Source organism: Rissa tridactyla, chromosome 5, assembly GCF_028500815.1.
Source record: "Rissa tridactyla isolate bRisTri1 chromosome 5, bRisTri1.patW.cur.20221130, whole genome shotgun sequence".
Classification (NCBI taxonomy): domain Eukaryota; kingdom Metazoa; phylum Chordata; class Aves; order Charadriiformes; family Laridae; genus Rissa; species Rissa tridactyla.
In genome coordinates, this window is record NC_071470.1 from 18894932 (window position 1) to 18907042 (window position 12111).

The window sequence follows — 12111 nt, forward strand, 5'->3', positions numbered from 1 at the left end:
CCAATCTCATACTTTAAATCAACCTCTGAAGGAAGAATAAATAGGATGATAATGAATCTATTATTATAGATAATCATATTCTAAATGAAATGAATAAGTAAAGATGATAGCACCCAAGATCTTGAATGTATTTTCTTATTATTGTCTTCTAAATTAAGACCTCCAATTATGAACTAGGTTTCTGTAGTGCTGGATGCATGCATATAAACAGCAAAAATGAAAGAATGTCTGTCACTAAAATATAAGAAAAGAATAAGAAGGTTCATATAAATATATATATATATACACACACGAAGTGTGAGCCATGCCAAAACACAAGGTAATATCAGTCACCACTCTGTGCAGTGGTATTAGCGTACCTGCACTTTTCCATAGTTCATTTTTTGTATGTATCTCATATTAATAAAGAGTTTAAATATAAGATTTGAGGAAAGAAAATTAAGTACCGTTTAGCTTCTTATAGTGATTTACCAGGCCTGATGGACAATCTCGGAAGATATATCTGACCTGTAATATCTTGCAATCACTGGAAGAGAAATTTTTGAGAGGAGATCTGAAAAAAGTCTAAATACTTTCAGCTACCTACATATGCATTCCCAGAATTAGGTGCTTAAGAAGTACACTTCACGCAACTTGGTAACAACAGCATTAGTACAATATCAATAGTCAGTTCTCACCAAAAAATTCTACTTGAATAATTGTTGCTAAGGAAAACGCAAGACAAAATCAGATGCCCTCCATTGGCCTTTCAGTTTTTAACTAAGCTATCTCCATATACAGAATTTTGCGTAATTAATAATTAATAACAACACACCAGTCCCTCTAATAATAACTTGTTTCAATCTAGCAAAAAGAACTGGAAAACAGTGTATAGATAATAAAAATAGTTTGAGGTCATCACTGGAAATAGCTATTTCTCTGTTTGTATTGCATTATCAAAATAATTGTTTACGCTACTGTGAACATTAAAAATTTGTGGAAGTTAAAATAAATCACAAACTAATTTTTTAATCAGGATAATCATGACTCTAAGCTAACTGTAGTACTCAAGGGCTACATAGTTAAATATCACACCGCGAATACAATGTACCAGCTAATGCTAAGCTTCTGACGTATTTTCATTCAGTAAGTCCAGTCTTGCTCACAAATTAAAATGAAAAACTGTATTTTTTAAAGAATATGTCGCTTCCTGTGCTTACCCTTTTACCTGACAAAAGTATTCAAGTCCAATATAAATGATGTCTAATTACATTGAGGTTTGGGTTTTTTTCAGTGTATTTCAGGGTATCAATTAAAATTTGCAGCAAGTACCATTAAAAAATCCAACTCTGGCCTCTCTGAAAGGTTCTGGCACTGGTAATAAGACAATGAAAAGATTTAAGCAACTCTGCCAGAGAGCCTGCATTTGTTACTTAAGTAATGCTTTCTGGCTCTGTTCATATTAACTTCAGTTGTGCCAGGTTCTAAGTCATTCATGATTAAATAATTGGCAATGCCATTCCTTTTCTATAATGACAATGAAGGTTCCATGCACAATGCTGCAAGCAATATAATAATGGAAAAAACAATAGCCAAGTCTGTCATCTTAACTGAAGAGAGGAATTTCTACTTCTGTCAATGAGTCTTGCACAAACTTGGTCAGAAATAGATCCAATGGTACCACACTGCTGTATTAATTCTAGCTTTACCAGAAAAGAGTTTAGTGCATTGGTTCCTTAAATCAATGGTACATTTTAAAGAGTTGAAAATCGAGCAAGTACATTAGATCTAGCTTTACTTAAGATCTTTGGAAGTTAGTTTTATATAGCTATGCAGATAAAATAGAATCACGTGAATGAACAGGCAAATTTTGATCGTGGTGTCTTCATGTAAATTGGTGTTTCTTTATGTACATATCCTGTAATCTGCATAAATGTATTTTATTCATTAAGATTTTCAGATAAGTAGTTAGGATATTTTCTATACTATGTGTCACCACAGGAGCCAATGCACAGCAGGCTGGACGTTAAGTATTGTTGCAGAAGACATAACTGGTGGCATTTTATCATTTAGGTAAACCATAATCCTAACCTTCTCACTATTTGGAATTATGATGACAGTGACACGCTGAAAGACAGTATTAGTCTGTTCAAGTTCTCTGTTATCCACGAGTATAGATGTAGCATACAAATAAGCACAACAAAGAAAATAGAAGCCATGACTGAGCCAACTATGGAACAGGAAGCAGTATAGCTGTATCAACAAAGTGAGGCAGGATTTGTAATCTGAGGCATGACATCACGCTACACTACTTGAATAACAACAATCTATCTCTGTCATAAACTGTTTACTTCATAACAGCTGAAACACTTCGCTGAAAAGTAGAGGTCAGAGTTAAATCTGTAGTGTATGTATGTAATGAAAACCTGTGATTTGAAATAAATGGTGTAAGGTTTCAGGTAAAAGAGGCGTGACAACTTTGGATCTTTTACGTGTGATTGGGAGTGTGGGCCATTAGATTATTAGACAGAACTCTCACACTAATTGATTCTTTCCCTTTGGTCTCCTAAAAAAGTAATTGTCTGAAAGTAGTAGAAACAGGCCATAATTTACAAGTAACTCTAAAATTAGTAACAGCACATTATTAAAGCAAAAAATCAACCAGCTCTGTTTGCTTTCTCATCAACAATGCCATAGGAAGGAATTTAATAGCCAAACTAGTGATGTGAAAATATATTTGACTGAGATTGCTGCATATATTCTATACTCATCAGGGGAGAGCCATATTCCCAGGACCCAAGAGCAGTCCAAGTCTATGTACAGGCTACAAGTAATAAATACCAAAAGGAATGTAAGCTTTCATACAGTGAAGAAGTTAGTATTGAGAACCCAGGAAATTGTACTTTGAATTCTACTTTGGTCACTTTAACATGATAACCACTAGCAGTCAGAGCACATTCAGTGTGCTCCTGGAGAGCATCTTTGTGTTCAGTCTCATATAAAAGAAACCCAGTAAGTGTGATCTGAAACCATAATGTGAACCAAAGTAGAAACAATCAGAAAAGTCACTTCAAAAGCACACTTTTCCACTAAACTAAAACACTAATACAGAGGCACCTTAAGTTCTCCAGGAGACACAGCATTCCTTCAGAGGCAAACCTTTAAAGACCCTTCAGTGCTCCCTATGTAACATCACAGACTCCTTCATAAGTTCTCAGCTGTGTCAGTGATGTTCCACAAGTCTGACTGCGAGCAGATACAAACCTGCTGTGCTCTGAGCCAAAGAAACACAGAGTCTGTGAACAGAACCTGTATATGTACATTTCTCCTTGGTGAAGTGTGTTTGTATCTTGCCCAGGCTGGAGCGCCAGTAGAGAGTGTAATCAGCTGAGAACTAAGCACAGGTTTGTTTCAGGTTTTTTTTCAGTATTGTTTTGAGATTAAAAACTATGTAGAACTTGACAAATGTAAAGTTTTTTATGTGTCTATAAGTCACAGGAAAAAAAAAAAGTTTTTGCAATATTTCGTTGGGAACCCTGGGGTATTAGACAAAAAGGAACTACCCAAATCCAACCACCCTTCTTCCACAGAAAAAGTTTCCATTGACTGTACTTGAAAACTTTGACCGGCAGTTGCAGATTCCAAGACCATTAACACCACTTTTTAATGCAAATTTTGGTGGGCATCTGAAGAAAATCACCCATCCCTACTAAAAATGGCAAATGAACCAAACCAACAATTAACAGCAGACTTGGTCAGTATATACATAACATCTCTTGCATGCTTTTTATACATGCTTTTTATCTGCATCGTAGCAATATAATAACTAAAGGAAAAGTTTTCCTTGAAAATTGTAATCAAGGCCATAAGTTCATCATCCCCACATCCTGGGGGTTTAGTGGACTGGGCTCGTGGCCAAGGTAGTCCAGATGGTGACCTTGGGGAGAGGCTGCCAAACAGCTCTGCTGGAAGGCCTCTGGGAGGGCTGCCCCCTCATTCCCTCATGAGGTTTTGTTAGGCTGTGGCTCTCATCCTGAGCCCTTGCCTGACCTATAGTTTCAAGAGCGTTGCAGCTGTACCTGTGCCTGGCCCAGACATTTCCTGCATGCTGACACCCCAAAACTGTGTTTGGCCATGTTTCCCCTCACGGGGCCTGATCCTGACCCCCACCCACAGGCTGATGTCCCAGCCCAGCTTCAGCCCATCCCCAGAGTGGTGCCCAATGCCCCTGGCTGCAATGGTGGGGTGGGCCCTGGCCGTGATGCCCTGCCCTGTCTGCCCTGGGGGAGCCCCCACACCTCCCCACGTCTGGCCCCCGGGAAGCCACCAGCTGAGACACTGAGAATGATATGCCATTGCTCCTCTACGATGTCTGCACTTACCTGAAAGCCCTTTTTCTCACTCATGTGCAAAAGGAGTAAGTACAGAGACCTGTTCTGTAATTTTGGTTAAAAGTGAGGTCAGATTCTCTACTATAATTATGGAGGATTTGGGAATGCCTAATGGACAAGTGTAAACTCAAACATAGGCTTCCCCAGTCATAAAGCCTCTCTAATCTTCTTGTAGCTATTACTACTTGTATTACCCGTCAGAAAGATTACTGCATCATCTACTGCAGAAATCTCTGGGACGGAAGAACTTACTTCTAATCGACATCTTCATGAAGACATTACCAAGCAGCAGATGAATTATGCATATCCTTAGCTTTTACCAAAGAAAAGATTAAAAAGGTCGTATTAAAGTACAGTTTTAAAACCTATTACATCTTATAAAACTTTTTGTTTCTGAATCCACTTGCATTTTTTACCCGCTTACACTTTAGAAGTTTATCCCGACTGAAAATCCACAAATTTTCACTGAACTAGAAATTACTTCAACAGTCTCTGCTGCCTAATTGCTTCAGTTTCTGTGACTCATCACTGTCAACATGGCACTTTGGGCTCTGTCGGTGTGGTTGTACCATTACACTGCTGTCAGAACCCATGCATGCTCTGGCAACAGAAGAAAAGGTCTTAACAGGCTGGGACACCTACTTTTAATTTTTTAATGAACTGTAATAAATCATAAAAAAAACCAAAACAGAAGTAAAATTATGTTTCCACTAAAAAGAATATTGCTATTACGGTACAGTAATTGAGTGGTTCCAGAGATTAAGGAAAGATATGAAGTTACTACCAAACAATATGCCAGCACTATCTGTAAAGCCTCACCTGATGAGATGCAGTTTTAAAGAATTTAGAAAGCAGTTATTCATTAAACACAAAGAGAAAAACTCACACCAAATTACTTATAAATACATATTATAAGTGAAGTTAGCATACATCTAGTAATTTTTAGTGAGATATTACCTATTTACTGATGGACATCGCATATCTATAAATTAGATTCTTCTTTAATTGATACTGCATAATCTCTTGTGCTTCACATAGCATAGCACTAAAGTCCAGCACAATGTCTAAAGCAAGACAAGTCTGTTGAGTATTTGATAGAATCTTTGTTATAAAAGCCTTCAAACTTAAGGAAATAATTCCATTTGTAAGCTATTTTCCTTTTATTTTACAAGCTGCTTCTGTTCATCTTCATGCATGAAACAAAATTTTGTGTCTTGCCTAGCAATGAGAAAGGAAAAGAAATTTTAACCTGTAAAGAGCATCTTTAACATAGTAGGAAGTCTATCTTGGAGAATAATTCTCTTCTCTTTGCTTCATGTGCTGGAAACATGAAGCAAATGTTTCATGCCTGGAAACAGTGTGATGAACTAAGGGAAAAAGTGTTAAAAGGAAAATAAACTGCACATTGAAAGCTTAAGTTTCTCTCACACACACATGCGGTTTATTTTGCTTTTGAAATTTTGCATTACCATGGTATTCTTCTGTCCACAATATGAATATTGTGTGCCTGAATGTCTATAGGACATAGCAAACAGCACAGCAGTATACTCAGCAGGACTGTTTCATTTCATGTATCATTCACAGCTTGCTGCTGTGATTCCAGAACTGTCCATAACTTTCTCATAATGTTAGAAGGACAAGAAGTTGTAACTGATTTTTAACCCTAGGAAAGTTTTTCAGATTTTTACTTCTTTGTTTCTCGCTTGGGAGGACGGATTTTTGAAGTTTGATTTTCTAATGAGAAGAACAATTGAGATACAAAATTGGGATGTAGGAATATTTTAAAATTTAAATGTTACAAGTTTTCAGAGAGGTTACTGCTGTGCATTTGCACAACAAATGGTGCTAGCTTTGTGGGTTAACTGGCTACAGTTTACAATTAACAACTGGATTTCAGAGCATGAGAATGAAACTATACATAAGGGCCTGTATAATTTGTCACTCTTAGTATTTACATGTACTCCATTACTGAAAAAAAAAATTATCACCTCACAGTCTTTCCTTCCCATACTGGGAAAGCAGGAATATGGAACAGAAGGCTGAGGGCAAAATTTTAGATCTACAAGTATTTAGATATCTACTGGCATCCTGGAAAATTAAATTAGATGGCTAGGTATTGAGCTTCCAGCAAAAAACCAGACTACTGCCACAGAAAAAATACGTTAAAGTTGCTATTCTGAGTCAACAACATGTAGTTTTTAGATGAATTGTTGCCAAATGCAAATGCTGGTTGATCTTTGAGGACAACCTCCTCAGGGCGCAAGAATGGTCTGTTCTTGTCAGGCAGATGTAGGAGAAGGTCAGCATAGATGAACACTGAGATCCTGACTGAGCTCAGACACAAAAAGGCAGTACCCAGATGGCAGAAGCAGAGACAGGCTAGATGGGAGGAATGCAAAGACATTGCCCGCTTATGTAGGGATGGACGGAGGAAAGCCAAAGCCCAGTTTGAACTGAAACTAGCAAGGGAAGTGAAGGGCAGTAAGAACGGTTTCTGTAAGTACCTTGTCAGGAGAAGAAAGGATAGGCCTGTTGCTCAGGGAGGCAAGGAATCTAGTCATAAGGCTAATGGAAGAGGCTGGGCACTCTGTGCTTTTCTTGGCCCTCAAATAACCATCAGTTTATAAAACACATTAAAATAGGAGTCAGCGCATTCATATGTAAATTAACCGCAAGCCAGGCAAGTGTTTACATGAGGGAGACTTTATTTGAGTCTGGTCATCCTGTTGTTCAAGTCTTTAGAATTCTATTTGTGGCCCAAAGTTGAACTTTTGTTTCCCAGAAAGCTTCAAACCTTTTCAGGGTTGTGTTTAATCAATTAATATTAATCAAATTTATGTTTTAGAAGTAAGCAAAAACATAATCAGGGTATTTAGCCCTAGAAACAGCATCTTCTCATGGCTCTAATCCTGGGTGACTTTGCAAAACGCTTTGGGTCCCTAAAAACTTTTAAAGTCATAGGCATAATGTATGGTTAAAGGAGAGCTGTGATAAACAAGAGAATTGTTTATTTTGTTTTTCTAACCCTTTAATATCTTTCAGAATTGAGTCCAACATTTCGTTCTGAAATGTGCACAGTGAACTTTCCACAACAAAATTTTGCAATCGCTACTTCAATATCAAAATACCTTTTCCTGTATTATAATTACAAAATCATATTTTCCTTCTGGTTTCATCCAAAGGGTTTTGACAAACCAAGTAGAAGTGGTGTTGTTGAGGCAGACATAAGATTCAGGGCTTCAAGTTCTGTTTTGGTAAATGTAAAAATGCACTATTTTATTATTATTTATATTTCAATAAATTTTGCCTCAATATCTAAATATTTTTACAGCATCACAAAGAACAGGAGTAACATCATGCCTATTGTTTTTTGCATGAGAATGGATGAAGGAAATAGCTACCTTACTTAGGAACGGTTATTGTTAACTCAGGTTATGCCACTTTGCCTTTGTGTTGAAATGTTAGCTCTCTGATGTAAAGCAGCCTGGAGCAGAATTCAGCACTGATGTTACTTATTAGATAAGCAATAACATAGAGGACATGGGGCTCTGAAGAGTAATCCCTGCTGTGTGCCTAAGGGCACTGTAGAATTACGAAATTCAACATGGCATATGTGACAGGGGTGGGTGACTTCTTTTAATTATGTGTGCTTTTGGATCAAGGCATCGCACAGAGCCCTCTGTGATAGAAACTGGAGCATGAAACCTACAGTCCCACGATGGACAGAGTTCTGTTAACCCAGCAGGACATTGGATAATCTACTGTATGTCTGCACTGGGACATAATGAAACCAAAAGACTGACCTACTGGTGTTAATAAGTATATTTTAAATGACTTCTAACATCACTATAAAATGTCCTTCTTTTAGAAACCACCAAATGTAATTTCCCACTTGGAGAAAGTAGTCAAAGCAGAGCTTTCTGATGCCTGTATATTTTAAAGATATTCCAATTCAAGTGTTAATGAAATATTGAATTAGATATGCTAATACTAGTTTTCCTTAAACTCACATATAAGCATACTACAATAGTGTAATTAATAACTGTATTTAGTAATATTTTCGTGGAATAACCAAAAAATATATAACCATTTTACATAAGCATGAGAGTAATGAGACCACTGCAGCAACACACGTGTGTGTGGTTGCACATAAGAAACAACTAAGGGATAAAAAGTTGCCAGGCAGAGGGCAAGATAAGCACAAGGCACCTCAAACAGGCAGGACATCCTGCCTAATGCACACCAAAGAGCAACGCTGGAACCAGAAGAGATCCATTTTTTGGGTGACGAGTCGGGGGGCATTAGACATCAGACTTAAACGAAAAAAGTGAGAAGAAAGAAGACAAGCCCATCTTGATTTTGACTTGTCAAGGAGCTCTCAAGCCTGTTCACCTGGACCTTGGTTGCTAGGCCCATTCAGGACTGTAGCTGCCACTGCTGGCTTTTTTGCTTCAGCTTCATGGCATTGTATACTCACATCTAGTTTGTAATATGGTTGCTAAAGACTAGCAGTTTTGTGTAAGTAGTGATAGCAATGAATAACGTGTAAAAATTCACCATTAGCTTCAAATGTGTGGCTATTGAGTGAATTTGATAAGTTTACTTTTCAAATTTAAAAACAACCCAATTTGTAAGCTTGATAGATGTATCATGTAAGCTTGACAGATGTAGGATAGATGCTCCTATCACAGCAATAACTACTTCCCATGTATACACGCCCTTTTACAGATACATTTGTGTAAATATATATGTATTCATACACACATACAGTTGAAAATATGAGCAAAATTTAGTGGCTATACATCATTGTGTATCCCAGTGCGTTATTTTACCCAGTACATTTTATATATATACTTTATGACATCAAGAATACACTTAGGCCTATCTCCTCAGCAAACACCCCAGGAAAGACTGAGAGAGCTGGGACTCTTTAGCCTGAAGAAGAGAAGACTGAGGGGAGACCTTACTAATGTTTACAAGTATCTAAAGGGTGGGTTTAAGGCGGATGGAGCCAGACTCTTTTTGGTGGTTCCCGGTAACAGGACGAGGGGTAACCGGCACAAGCTGGAACGTAGGAAGTTCCGATCAAATATGAGAAAAAACTTCTTTACGGTGAGGGTGACAGAGCACTGGAACAGGCTGCCCAGGGAGGCTGTGGAGTCCCCATCTCTGGAGACTTTCAAGACCCGCCTGGATGCAGCCCTGAGGGATGTGCTTTAGGCAACCCTGCTCTAGCAGGGGAGTTGGACTAGATGATCTCTAGAGGTCCCTTCCAACTCTGAAGATTCCGTGATTGATTCAGATCAAATGCCCTTCATTCTTTAGTTCAGTCTGCTTTAAACAATCAGTAGGATCCTTACAAACAATATAAATTGTGTCACCAGGGAATGGCAACCCCAAGAAAGGGAGAGAACTTTTCTCAGAAACATCAGTACAGTTCATGAGAATAGATACTGATATTGTATACATTGAAATTTTATCTTGTGAACATTATTACACTGTGTGTTCCTCTGTATATTTTGCAAGAGTGGTATAATTTTAGCTGTTAAAGAAGTAAGAAGTCATTTAGGAAGTTTATTGAGCTTTTCAAATATGAACTTCACAAAACTATTTTTTTTTCACAAAATTTTAAAATGCTTTGAAGAGTTTAATTTAACGCTGTAGTTTCCATCAAATAGGAACGTTTCCACACCAAGCTTACAGACAGAAGAAAATGGAAGAGCAAAGAGGTTTCATGATTTCTCTAACACTATGAGGTGGCAAGCAGGAGAATAAAATCCAGAAATTGTGTTTCCCTGTCCTGAAAATATCTTTTTAACTTTTTAAATAAGTAAACCATAAAATTTGCACATGTAGTGCTTTCTGGACAAGTTTAGTGTTTAGCACTTTGATTATATGATCATAACTGTCAAAAAGAGAGTATCACTCTTTGTTTATTGTTTTAAAAATGGAAGGTTTTTCGGCACTTTTTAATTGTCCTCAGTATGCAAGGTTACTTATGTGAGTGAAGGCTGAAATACCAAACTACAGGAATTGCTTACAATATAGATAGCCACTATCACAATTATGTGCTGATAGAGTTTTGAAGACTCCATTTTCTTGCACCTTGTGTGGTCTGATCAATAACAACAAAATAGCTTGCATGTCAAACAGAAAGTGTGATGTCTATGGATAGTGAGTGAACAAATAAAGCAAGAGGGATGTTAAAGGGAAATAAAATAAAAAATCCCCTATTCTGAATTGAAGATGGATTCCACCTAAATAGTACAAACTGCTAGTGCTAGTGTGAGGCACTTACATAAAAGCTCACCTATGTGAGAATGCGGAAAAGTGGCACGTACAAAGGCACTTGAACGTATATCTTTTCTACAGCATAGTAAGTATGAAATGTTGATGATAGGACAGATGGGGAAAGGAATTTTGCATTTTAGCAGATTTATATATAAGTTATTTGTATGCTTTACATCTGGCATAGATGTAGTACCTATGCTTGAACTGTGTATTCTCTGGAGTTTACAATACGAGAATTTTCTCATTGCTTTCTAGTGTTTTGGCAAGTAGAAAATCCTGGGAAAGTTATAATAGATTTAGTTATTTACATACTTTAATTATTAGTATATGTTATTAATTAAAAATATTGAGATATTTGATCGATTTTTTTCCTTGAAAGAAAAATCTTACTGGGATAAACTCCTTCACTCTCTATATTATATGAATTTCCTTCTGGAAAAGGTTACATTTGTTGAATGAAATAAAGTCAGCAGCTTTTTTGTTCACATTGTTCTGCTGTTTCTAGTAGATCCCGGTCAGCATAATATTTGGAAATGGACTTTCAAAAAACGTAGTAAATAAAGCAAAGATTTCAAATGTCTGAATGTTTTCTTTGTTGCTTTGTGGTGATGAGTCCTGCCTTGCTTGCTAAGTGGATGTACATCAAGAACTCGTAAGACAGAATGCCTATTTGCCAAAGAAGACAGCATTTCTGAAACTGGACTTCTGTCTCTTTATACTTAAGAAGATTACAAAAATTGGACATTCACTCTTTGAAACCACAGTTAATGAATTACTTAATCTCTCTTTCAGGAACCGCAGTATGCTGCCTTAGCTTGTTCCAGAGGTCTAATCATAGGCTAAAATTTAAAGCCAGTGCAAGGAAAGAGCACAAAACCTTCTGTGGTTAATATACAGGCTCACGCTTTGTTCTAGAACTGGGAAAGATAAAGACAAATCCTGTTCATGTTTCATAAAAGAGCTGAATAAAAGGGACTTTTAGTTTTAACCTCTATATTTTTGTACTGATTGAAAAATTGGGGTTTTTTTCCTTTTATTTTGTCTTTTGAAAAATATAACTGATTTAAACTTTCACTTCCTGTATTCTAGAAACATATAAACATGGTAATCATAGAAAAAATTAAATTAAAAATGACAGAGTTGTAGTTTCTACGTAGAAACTATAAAATTTCACTCAAATTTAGCATTTTTCTGTTCTGTATGGGTGTGCATGTGTTTGTGCACTTACAGTTTTTTTACGTAGAACTTCGTGCTGTATGACTAAATAGGCTTACAGAAATTTAACTCTTTGTAAGATCCTAATGTTAACAATTTACAGTTAGTTCTGACTTGTTAATTTTGGGTATTACAAGAACAGCTTGAGTTTTGTAACTTTCTTGCTCATTTCTTACCAAATTGTATGGCAGGCTTTGCAAAAATGCACGGTTGTAGACTACTAGAGAGCATTTTC